Source organism: Netta rufina (assembly GCF_964035555.1).
Source record: "Netta rufina genome assembly, chromosome: Z".
Lineage (NCBI taxonomy): Eukaryota > Metazoa > Chordata > Aves > Anseriformes > Anatidae > Netta > Netta rufina.
Window position 1 is genome coordinate 61,389,211 of NC_140126.1, and position 12,526 is coordinate 61,401,736.

General features: G+C 36.3%; 1 protein-coding gene across 5 annotated transcripts in view; it reads right to left on the reverse strand.

The window, feature by feature from the left end:
* The window catches only part of PRR16 (proline rich 16), a 173,142-nt gene that overhangs the window by 112,208 nt on the left and 48,408 nt on the right, over positions 1-12,526 (reverse strand). Inside the window, exon 1 of one of the 5 annotated variants that reach the window (XM_084304977.1) lies at positions 354-410. The exons of the other annotated variants lie outside the window; for them this stretch is intronic. The gene's annotated coding sequence lies outside the window, so the exon portion shown is untranslated. Of the gene's footprint in view, positions 1-353; positions 411-12,526 lie in introns of those variants that run through there. 5 annotated transcript variants of the gene reach the window in all.

Genomic DNA, 12,526 nt, shown 5'->3' on the forward strand with positions numbered 1-12,526 from the left:
CTTTAAAAAATCTAGTCACTACCCTACAAATGTTGTGTGATTTACTATAATTTCAACAAGATTTTTTTTTCATAGGAATAATCTGAAATAGATCAGAAATGATATGAAACAGATAGAGGTACCATATCTTCTCAGGTAGGATTGAAAGATGTATCTATCCTTGAATCTCTAATTAGCTGGAGAATCAGGACAGATACTCTGATTGCTAATCTCAGTTCAACATTCGTAATTCGTTATTAGAATACATTGCACTCATTTATTTTTAAAAAACACTTAATGTTCTACACAGATATATCTGCACGAGTAGAAGAATACAACATGAAGAAACTACCTGAGTTACTAACAATGAATACCTTGTCATTGAAGCTGACCTCGTATTAGTTGTCTCCCAGGTGAATCAGATTTCTTAAAATATAGCAAGCACATGGCCTGGCTGTGATATCACTGAAAAAAATTTTAAATTCTCAATTATTCTCCACCAGATGCTGTGATAAGCTGCTCTTTTATTCCACCATATCCAGTAAATAAATAAATAAATCATTTAACTTGCAGGCTCCTAGGAACAGGAGTAATAGACTGGCAGAATTAACTAAATTGATTGGTTCTACTTTAATGCCATCTGTAGCTGTACTAAAAAACATAATTTCCTTGAGAAAGCAGCAATTAAAAAATCTATATTAAACTCATGGAAATCAGTTAAAGGTGCAAAGATACAACATGGTGACATTTCTTTAAATGTTCATTGCATTTGTTCACTGACAAGTGCAAAATACTCATTCATTTATTCTAAGAAAAAGTATTTCTTGTGCTTACATATTTTTTTCTTCAGACTGCAGTTCATGCTTTAAGCACTTCAAAATAATAATTGTTTATGTTTTATGAGGATTTATGCCTGAAAAAAAAAATAATAAAAGGAGTTTTATTTGTTTGTTTCAGAGCATATACATCATTAGTCTCAAACACTATCAGGAAAGTTAGCCTGCTCTCAAAGTAAAATGTTCTTTCTTCAGTAAATCAAAGTGATAGTTGCACTCGGTGAATTTGTCCTCAAGAAATATATATTTATTTTTTTTACTTTGAGCACTATGGGCTTACATACCTAATACACCAACTTTCTGCTAGCTCTACCTGAAGCTGGAAAGACCTGACTGTCCTTTGTTCACACAATGCTAGTGCAGATGACCTGAGATTGTCATTATCAGCAAGTTCATGGAGTGAAACAACAGACTGAGTCCTTAGTCAACTACAGCAAACTCCTCATGACCTCTCTATTAAACGTAAGTCTATACACAAGGTTAACTTGCACTTACTGGCAGTCCTGTTTTCAGCTTCTTGTCTGCCAGCTGAGAGAATGGAAAATAATGGCCTTCTCCATGTCCTTCTCCTGTTCAAAGAACAGGACTGCCTGGTTCCACTATGGTCTGAGTTGTGTAGGATTTCCAAGCAAGATGACAAAACATTAGTTATCATGTGACAGGGATTCCTTAAGCCTTCCAATCTATTTAATTTATGAAGCAGAAATATCTAGTTTCCCATTTATGAAGAAAATGCTTGCCAAAAAGGACTGTGGTGGTTTTACCGTGCTGGGCAGCTAAACCCCACAACCGCTCTCTCACTCCCCCTCCTTTAGATAAGGAGGGGGAGAAGTAAAGCAAAGAACAACTCACGGGTTGAGATAAGGATAATTTAATTAAAGGGAAATAATTATAATAATTAAATAAAGACTACCATGAACTAAACAATTTAACTAAGGGGAAATAAAAGGGAAAGGGGAAAAAGGGAGGAAAACAAACAAACAAAATAAATGAAAGCGATATGGAAGTGCAGAGGAAAGAAATTACTCTCTACTTCCCACAAATGAACGATGATTGACCACGTCCTTGAAGCAAGGCCTCAACGCACGCAGCCGGTGTTCGAGAGGAGGACCGACGTCTTCTCAACGAGAGCCCACACTCATTGTGTTTGAGATTAGGTTTCAATCTAGCCAAAAGGAGTCACACCCTAACGTTAGCGGCAACCTTATTTTGTTTCACCATCTTCTAAAGTTTCATTAGGACGACGAGCTGATTATTGGTCTCCAGTCCACTTCTGTAGACTCAAGAGGAGGAAAACCCATTACTTAAAACCTGCATCCCATAAAGTCAATTTCCTCCCTGCCAACCAGTGCTTTGTGTCTGTGTTGTGTAGCCTGTGCTACACCAGAGAGAATAGGTCATCCTTCATGTTGCCTCTTCATCACAAAATAGTACAAAGAGGGGCCTAGCAAAGGAGAAAGGCATTTCAGCTCTACTCATATTGACACTTGCAAACTGAGATTAAGCGCATAATATCAACATAAATAAACTTAAACACTGAAATAAATAAATAAGTAAAAAAAAAAAAGTTTAAAAAGTTAAAAAAAAAGAAAAAAAAAAGTATGAGTAAATAAACATAAAACATTGAGAATACTGAATGTTTGCAAACAACTGGTTGCAGAGCTATGAATTTCAGAACCTGGGCCTAATTTCATTTTGGAGATGTTTTGTACCCCACATACATCAAGACTCTTGAAATCAAGAAAAAAAATGTGTCTCTGTTTAGTGTTCATGAATTTTATTTCTGCTAACTTCCTTCCAATTATGTCCATCACCTATTTGCTGGCAATGACCAATCTGAAAGTGCAATCTAGATGGGTATGAACAGCAATCAGCTAACACAGTACTGCATTACACGCTCTAAATCTTCTGCCAGTGATATTTGCCAGTCAAGAAACCCTTAAATCATCAACTTCCTTGCTTCTGAGAAGTATGACATCTGTTAGAGCATCTGTTCATACTAGGGCTCTATCAGCAAAGCCTGTGGAAGCTGAGAAGATTCTTAAAACAATGTTTGTGTGTTGCTTTACATCTTCTCCCGTGCATTGAGTCAGTTTTCTTAGTGAAAAAAATAAAAAAATAAAAAAATCTTCAAGGTGAAATGATGAAGTTCTTATCAAGGAAGTAGGGGTTGAGTTAATTTACTGTTGACTTTTAGATCTACTTTCCCAGTCCCTAATATTCAACTCATGCTAACTTTATTACAATTTCACTAGGGTCTGAGTTGAAAAATGGATTTGAATTCCTGACTTCTTGGGATATATTTTTGAGCTCTTGCACTTAGATATCTGGGGGTGTTAATCATTTTGGGGGAGCTCCATAGAAGGGAAAGATTAATAAGCTTCTGCCATTCGGAGCAGAATTTGTGCTGTTCAAAGGAGTTTGACCCAAGCACTCTATTTTGTGAGAAGGACAGAACAGAACTGAGATGTGAAATCTAGATCAATTCCATCTATGGAGTAGAGTCATCTTGTCCAGGTCACTAGAAACCCAAGAACAGTTTCATGACTTAGCTGAGCTTCAGATCAGTTACCTTACATTTATTTCTTCAACACTAAAATGTGGGTTTTTCATACAACACAAGTTGTCATGGAACTAAGTACCTTAGTAAGTACCTTCTTACGTATAACACCAGAAATATTACCAAATCACATTGTTTAGACAGGTATGTAAATGAAGATCTGGGTGTTGATACACAGCAAAATCAATGAACTACCAGCTACAGTAACAATGCAGCTCCACATCAGAAAATTCAGATACAGACTGATGCTATCTTTTGAATTTCACACCTGTAAGAGATGATGAGCACAAATGGCAGCATTTACATTTTTTCCCAAACAGCACCTGTAATCAAACATTATTAACATTATAATAATGTAATCAAACATTATGTAATCAAACACTATAAACAATCAATACATTATCTAACTTAAAAGTGTGAGCTGGTCTGACACAGGAGTATATGCTACAGTTTGCATTCAAACTTTGCATTCAAAGTTTGTGATTTCAACATCTTGCTTCTGTAAAGTTACAAGGATTACAAACACCAACATAAAATAATCTTCCTTACAGCCCTCTCCTCATGTTACTGTGCCTAGCAACTGCAACAGTTTGAGGCTATCTTAATAGTTGTTTGCTAATTATTTTTTTTTTAGTCTTTTAATCAATATAAAAGCTTTATTTATTGCAAAATAAAATATTGTAATTACATTTCTTAGAAGATCATATGCAACTATTTAATGGTTATGAAATACCGAGGAGATTATTTATATGTGTTTGTTTTTTTTTTCCAGTTGTTTTCTTTACAGACAAGATTTTTTCAGTCATCCTATAAGACTTTTCCCCACAGACATAAGATTAGCAGAAGTTGACAATATAAATTATATTTGTAGACCATTAACATGATGGTTCAGCTAAAACGTTCCTTTATACCAATGTGAACTCTTTGGGATCCTCAAATCATTACTGATGTAACAGACTATACCTTCTTGTGCCAATTCCTGCTTTGATCAGGACTACCAACAGGAGAAGCATCAGAGCTTCAAAGTGCCCATTATGATCTATTTTTCAAATGAAATATTTTCATAAACAGGGATACAACAATGTGATAATGTGATTAGAAAACACTTCATACATCGTTGTCCCCCCAAAACTGAGTATAAATGGTCTATATGAAATACTGTTGTATACTATAAAGCTTACTTTCTTGGTTTTGAATTTAAAAATTTAAAAATATGGACAAAGTTAGATTAATACTGAAACAAGATTACAAACTTAACTCTGTTGTGCATTATTGCTTTGGAATATATGGCCAGCAGACCTGAAAAAGCAATCTGTGTTTAAATAACATCACATTTTGTACAATATCTTGGAATACTAAAAATGATAAGAAAGATGACTGCGTTCATACAAAATAATATTAAAATACACATATATGTGTACTTAATGTGAATTACACTAGAATTCATGGTAGTGCACCATTTCAGCTACTCTTAACATCCGTAGAAGTTAGTTTGGAGTGGTAGTTCTGGCTGCTTGAATTTAGAAGTATCCTCTGCCTATTTATGGGGGAAATGAGAAAGCATTGACATAAAATGGCTGCTAAACACTGACAGGATAAATGTCTGCCAGTCTGGGAATGCAGCCCCTATAGCTGCTTGGGAACCAGAAAGCAACCCTGAAGGGTCCAGGCTGTGTCCATGGAGTGTAGCTGGACACCTGAGAACCGGGAACGTCCTGAAAACCATGGATAAAGACAAACAGGAAACTAAGGAACAACTTAATGCCTGAAAAAGTGAAAAATAGTCAGGGGAATGAGGAAATCAGCCCGAGAAAGTGGGATTTTAATTTTATTTTTTTTAATAAAATAAAATAAAATAAAATAAAATAAAATAAAATAAAATAAAATAAAATAAAATAAAATAAAATAAAATAAAATAAAATAAAATAAAATAAAATAAAATAAGAAACATCAACATCTGTTGGCTGTCTGAGGAAGAATACAAATTAACAGCATCTACTGGTTACCTGAAGTTCTGGTGTCCTATGCCCTGTTATGACTCAAAGATATAAAAATGTTCTGATTTTTATCCAAATTGGAGCCTCTCTCCCTCCCTGAGAAACTCTCTGTGCTGCACACACTTTTCTCTCTAGTATTTAAAACAGGTCAACCATCACTGGTTGACTCCTAACTCCAGACCATCACCCGATCCCATGATCCTGTGACATGGATGCACTTCTAGGTGACTCTCCATACATTATTTTGGTCCCCTTTGTGGGCCCACTTCTGGAGGCAGTCAATCTTTCGAAACCGGTTTTCTCATTTACACCCTCAGATGTCAAGATGACCTTCACACCTCTTCTGGGATCAGTTTGATACCCTTGGTACAGGTGATTTTTATAAATATGTATTTATGCAAATAATCTGCCATATTGATAAGCATAACGTAATAAATTTGCTAAGTATAACCTATCATAACTATATTTGATGTTACAATATTGATGCGCATAATTCATAATAAGCATATTCACTAAAAGAAAAATGAAACCAATGTAATTTCCTCATACTACATCCTTTTTTTTTTTTTTTTAATTTATTTTTAAGACTTGCATTTAATTTAGCCTTGGAATCCAACTCCACCAAGTGTTCTGTTATCCATTTAATTAACGACTCTACAGAACTTTGAACACAGAAAAAAAATATATATAAGAAGTGAGTGTTACTATTTTCCAAGAGCTAGAAAAAAAAAACAGCTTCCATCAAAATAAACAACACAAAAATCTAAATACATGAGTATATGATAAGTGGAGGAATGATCTTAATACTTAGTAAGAAGACCACAACAAGCAAAACTTCTTCATGATTCAAATGAAAAGCAAGAACAGCAAAGGCTATCTTAGCATTTTTATTGCTAGCTTTTAAAGCACAGTAGTAAATTCCTAACTACCTCTTATGGCAACCCAGTTTCATAGTTTAATGAGATATTTTATTCAGCCGCTCTTGGCAGGCAGTTTAAAGAAAAGTGATTTTGGCCCCATCAACAGATCCAGCTCCCTACCAGATCTCCACTACAACAGCAATGCATGTTTCTTCCACTCTTTTAGTCACTAAGCTCTCTGACACTGATATTGCACCTTCCTGATATACCAGCTGTAAATTAGAACACCCAAAGGAGAAATAACAAGTTTTTCTTCTTAAAAAACAAAAAACAAACAAAAAACAAAAAAAAAAAAAAAAAAAAAAAAAAAAAAAAAAAAAACAGCTACAGAGCTACAGAAAGCAGAGGAGCCTGAATAATCATGAAAGAATAGGAGGGATGGGGGGGGGAGGGAGAAGGAAGAAGCAGCACAAATGACTGTTGATTTCTAAATCCTGAGATTCAGACAACAGGAAAAAAAAAAATGCCCCAATCCGTGACAAACAGAGATTTTTCTTTTTCTTTTTTTTTTTCTTAAAGGCAGGCTAGCTGTTTGACTAGGCAACAGTCAATTTCAATAACAAGCCAAATTCATTTGCATTTTCACAGCATCAGAGAAAGAGCAATTTATTTTGAACAAAAGAATGTAAGCTATGAATACTGACAAAAGGTGATATACAATTCTTGACATCCAAGATCTCAGCAGAAGGTATCCATATTATTCACTAGTGTTGAATACAGTTTACTCTAGATGAGAGGCTAGCTCCTGTAGATAAGCACCAGTTTTGTCAGGTGTCAGAACAGGTACACAAGAGAGTTATTCATATGTTGTGGATGCTTCCCAGGTAATTGGCTGAAAAGTTGCAAGACTGCCAAAATGGAGTCACTTATTTTCTCTTGATAATTTCAGTAACTAAGGCTGTGGGGAAGCTTTTTAGTGACACCCTCACAATCACCAAAAGATTTCAGAGGCTTTTACATAAATGCTAAACTTGAGTAAGGGGATTCTATTTAGGATACATGATTTTCACTATGATAATTTCTCTTACCATCTAGAGATAATGCAATGCTGGTAAGTGACGTACAACATCTATTGCTTAAATCCATTGCTCCAAGCAACTGAAAAGCAAATCTTCAGAACACCTCTAGGAAAGACTATATCTCAGCAACAGCTGTGATATGACACTTGAACCAGTGGAGACAGTGAAGGCCAGCAGCAACTTGAGCTGTACAAACAGGAGGTCAGCCAGTACCTCAGCTTCTGTGGATGTATGCTTCTACTCTACAGACTATGTGCCCAGTTTGGGGATTCCTAATGTGAAACATACAATTAGCAGGCTCAGCAGAAGGCCCTGAGGTGCCTAGGGCTGGAGCCCTGTTTGTGGAGGCCAGGGGATGAGGCCCTGATGCACCTGGAGAAGGGACAGGGCCAGGAGCATCCAAAAGCACCCCTGTGCTCACACAAGGTTACCAGGGAGCCGGAGCCAGGCTCTTCTCTTTGGGGTACAGTGGGAGGGCAAGGGCCTGGCACTGGGACACCTCTCCCCAGGAGCAGAGATGAGGAGGGGCATGGGCTACCCAGGGCTGTATAGGCTCCCTGCCTGCCTGAGTGGACTAGTCTGATCCCAGGGCTGGCCTGCTGGCAGCAGCTGTAGGCACCGTGAACTTCCCCAGCTCTCTCCTCACAGGAGAATTCCTGTGATTCCACAAGAGGCAGACAGACTGGTCTCCAGTTGAGAGGCACAGGGCCTCGGGCACAACCATAGGCTGCAGCAGGAGAGTCAGCACCCAGAATTGCTCCAGACTTCGCAGGTCTTAAAAACATCAAAGAGCCCAGGAAGCGGGTCCGGACAGGTCTAGCAAGTGGCCAACATGAGACGTTTGGCTTAATGATTTTTTACCAGTTAACACCTACATTCGCATTTCCTCTTTTACAGAAAGTTTTAATGCTTATAACACTACCCTTCTGAAGTGCCTCATACTTGCCACACTTGGCTGTATTATTTTATCTGATATTCTGCTCTCAGATACAGGCTTTGAAGAACTTCAGACATACAGAAGAGGAAAATCCTATCATTAAAGCACCTCATTTTTTCAGATTTCCCCAGAATCCTCAACACATATGACAAAAATTGAAAAACCTAGTTGTTTTAAACTTCAGCAGCTAGTCACACAGGTTAACAATAGTAATAGTAATATAACCACACTAAAAAACACTGCTCAGTGACGAGTTGCAGCAGAGGGTGCTAAGACCAGGAGTGCAGACAAATAAGTGCAGACTGTATCCTATAATAACTTCAGTTCCTTAGACAACAGAAAAAAAAAAAAAAAAAAAAAAAAAAAAAAAAAAAAAGAGCCATTCACTTTCATAAGTGTGTATAATTTGAATGTTTGATCCTGATCCTATTTTTTCACTTACTTGTAATCTTCAATTTCATATGCAGTAAATCACACCATGCACTAACCACTCTAATCTAACTTACCCAATCCTATTAACTCTGTTATTTTTTCACCTTTGAAAAGCAGCCTAAAATTGGACACAGTGTTCCACATGAATCATTTCTAACATATCCCTTCCACATTTTTAGTTTCTAATCACCTTTTAACACATCTAAGAATCCTACTTGCATTGTCAGCTCCTCTTGCTAGATGTAGTTAATGTTGTGATGTTTTCTCTGCAGGAAACAGTGACCCTGTGAGTATTGCAATTATATCATCAGTATCATCACAGAAAATGATCCCTGCATGGAATTGGAAAGAAATGCATTTGCTGAATACTTTTAATACAAGACCATTTTTATTTTCCTCATTCAATAAAAACTTGTCATTGCAGCAATGAAGTGCAACTCCACTTTACCAAATAGTATGCCACCTCTGAAAGTATGTTCCCACAGTTCCACAGTTTTAATAGATAGGTGTTAGTTTTAATTGATAGGTAAGCATAAAACACTTTCAGAATTTATACCTATATTACATGATTACATGAAGAGATTTGTCTGAGCTGAAGATTTCTCCTCTGCAGAAGAGAAGGCCTGACTGAGTCTTTAGTCTTTTTCCTACTTCAGAAATCTCTGCACTGCACTCCATTTTGCAATATAACAATATGCTGGCATCAAGAAAGACCTGACTATCCCACTTCTATCTTAAAATCAGCTCCGCTTACATACACTTCAGAGTACATCCAGTTTGTCACAGTGCTCCACTCCCCTCCCCCCCCCGCTGTTGATTACAGTGCTCAAGTCATATTACATTTGCTTTGAGATAATTTATAGAAAGCCTTTGTAGAACTGTGGAAAAAAAAAAAAAATGGAAAAAAAATACCATTTTAGTCAAGTATCCCACCAAAAATATCCTCAGGAAGGCTGTTGGCTACATGAAAGTCATGAAGTATTAAAAAGAACAGAATACAGCAATTAGAAAGGAAGCATACAAGTCATCTGAATTGTGATTACCCTTGGCAAGATGTTAATTAATTATCAAATAAACATTGGCATAACATTTTTTTCCTTTATTGTTAACATCATCTTTCAAAGTGTATGCCTTTTTTCCTGTTACTTGCAGCAAACTTCTACTTTGAACACCACCTTTCATCATGCTTGAACTCAGGTTTTCTGAAGGTCATGACTTCCTACAATCAAATATTGATAGAACTATATTATAACTATATTACATTATGCAGTGCAAAAAATATGAGTTAGTATTAGTTTGCTGTTAATTCTCAAAATATTTGAGATACTTTCTTTTATTGTTATCGTAAGCACAGACAGGTTGACAACAACCTCCTGCCTTTCACCTAAATGGAAATCAATATTTTACAAATTCTGTCACTCTTCTTAATTTTTTTAAAGAAGTGCAAAGCAGATGACAGAGCAAGCACTTTATTCACTATTCAGAGACATTTGCATGAACCTGCATGACAGAAATTCCCTGACTGATCCAACTCTGAGACACTAAAGGTTTTAAATCAAGCAGTATGTTCTAATACACCTACTCATTGGTATCTCTTTTCTATCATAAATTTTGGTGTAAGTACCTCACATGCTGTGTGATATGCTTTCCTTTTCATGGTGAGTTTTAGGTGCTTAGGTAGTTCACAGTAAACTCAGTTTCATGTCTCAATATAATTATTAATAAAGTATTTGCACAAACTTCGTTCTGACAAAAATCTGAAAGCTCTGGAACTACGGTGACTCCTGGCAGAACACTGTAAGAACACACGTGTGTAAGATTATTTGGCATGTCAAATATTTTACATTAATTAATTTTATATAGGTGACTTTATGCAAATATAAAATTTACCAATTAATTTGATAAAAGGACTTATGCCAGCCAAGCATTCATCTAACCATTTTGTTGGTGTGCCATCTCTGAGACAGTCAAATAAATCTGTAGTAATTCATTTATAAGTCAATATCATGCCTACCTAGGTGGAGTAATGATATAAACTGCATATTCCAAACACATTACATGGGAAACTTTTTTCATTGAGGCTTAGAGTTTATAATTATTTGGGGGGTAAAAAGTGCAATCCATTCTTTGTGGCATTCAAAGTAAATACGGAAAAACAATCAATGACAGAACTTAGGAATTCTACTGTTGCTTAATGAGGCATGTCTGCTCTGCAGTCTACTGCTGTAAGCACACCTGCTGTGCTTGGTTGAGTAACTGCTGTGCTACCATAAGTACCACCAGTGCTGTCCTGGATATGAACAGATATATTTGCAAACGCACAATAGATAGCTCACCCATTAACTGAACATATTGAACATGAGCCATTACAGGAAGAGAAATATGCTAAAATGTGAAAAGATATTACTTCACTTTTTTAATAAATAAGGAGGTGTGATGAAATATATATTGAGTCCTCTAAATTGACACTTATCTTGACAAAGGTATAACTTAGAGAAAAGATGAAATTGATTAGTATCTGTTTTAAGAATTATTTTACTAAACGACAATCAAAGCAAAATACTGGGTAAAGCAGGCCATCTAAATCCTGACTGTATTTTTTCAGGCTAGCCTGACATGACCCACTTTCTGTCCCTAAATCCATCTCATGATCAAGCTCTGACATGAGTAATCCATTCAGATATCTGCTTCAGCATACCAAAAAGGTATAAAGGAAACCACTTTGGAAAAGACGAGCTGTCAAATGCAAATTTAAACTAAGATAACTGATGTAAAGCTTAAAAAAATCAAACTATAAACAAGAAGGACATTAGCAAAAAGAGCATCTGCTGAAAACAGAGAATAAGTAAGGAACTTGAAATATACTATGCAAATTCATTTTCAGCCTTTGTCTTCTTCCACTGCTACGTGTAATAATGCTAACAATACACATCTTCATGAAACAGCTAACTAACGCCTGAGGAGATGAATCAACAGGAAGGAACTGCATCATGGAGGAGTTTAAAAAGATGGTACGGGTAGGTGTGAAATCACCCACACACGTTTGTATTTCTTTTTTTTTTTTTTTTTTTCCACAAAGAGCAAGCCTGGAACAAGCATTGTACAGCTGTATGAATTAGGGCATACTCCCACCAGATGCATCATTTTTGATAGCCTTCAATCTCAGTAAGATATAATTTAGTGCAGCACAGAGAATGTAAGGCATGGTTCTTTCATACCAAACACTGCAACATCATGCTTAAATCAGTAGTGAAGTGATTCATCCCACACAGCTGCTGTATCTTGTTTGGAAAACTTCCAGAAGTCTCAAAAGTAAGCCAGCAAGTCCACGCTAAGTGGTGCAGTATTATTTAACTATACTTGCTTGGGCCTGGACTTGGAGCTTGTTCCTACAGCACAGGTATCACAGATAACATGTCCAAAGAGACCCTTTTCTGGGCCCCAAGTTACACAAGCCAACCTGAAGTAAAAGTAAAGGTGAAAATAAAATAAAATTATCAGGAAAACTTTTGCATGTAGTTTGGCACTGAGCAGATTCATTGTAGAAAAGCCTGGTTTAGACAGGAAGCTCTGCTCTCCTTAATTTTTCTGATCCATTGCTGGGTATGAATAAGGGTCATGGGAAAACTGTCTCAAGAATCCAAAAATTTCTACATACTGGAATGTGCATCAAGTATTCCAGTTGCTTCCACCCTTCCCTTCCATTTTATTTCATTTAAGACAAAGAAATACATAAATCTGTCAAAGAACGGGACTCCAAGGTCTGATGGCATTCAACTGCAGCTTAGAAGTAAACAAAACAAAACAGAAACAAAAAAAAAAAAAAGCCCAGATAAAAAGTGGTTA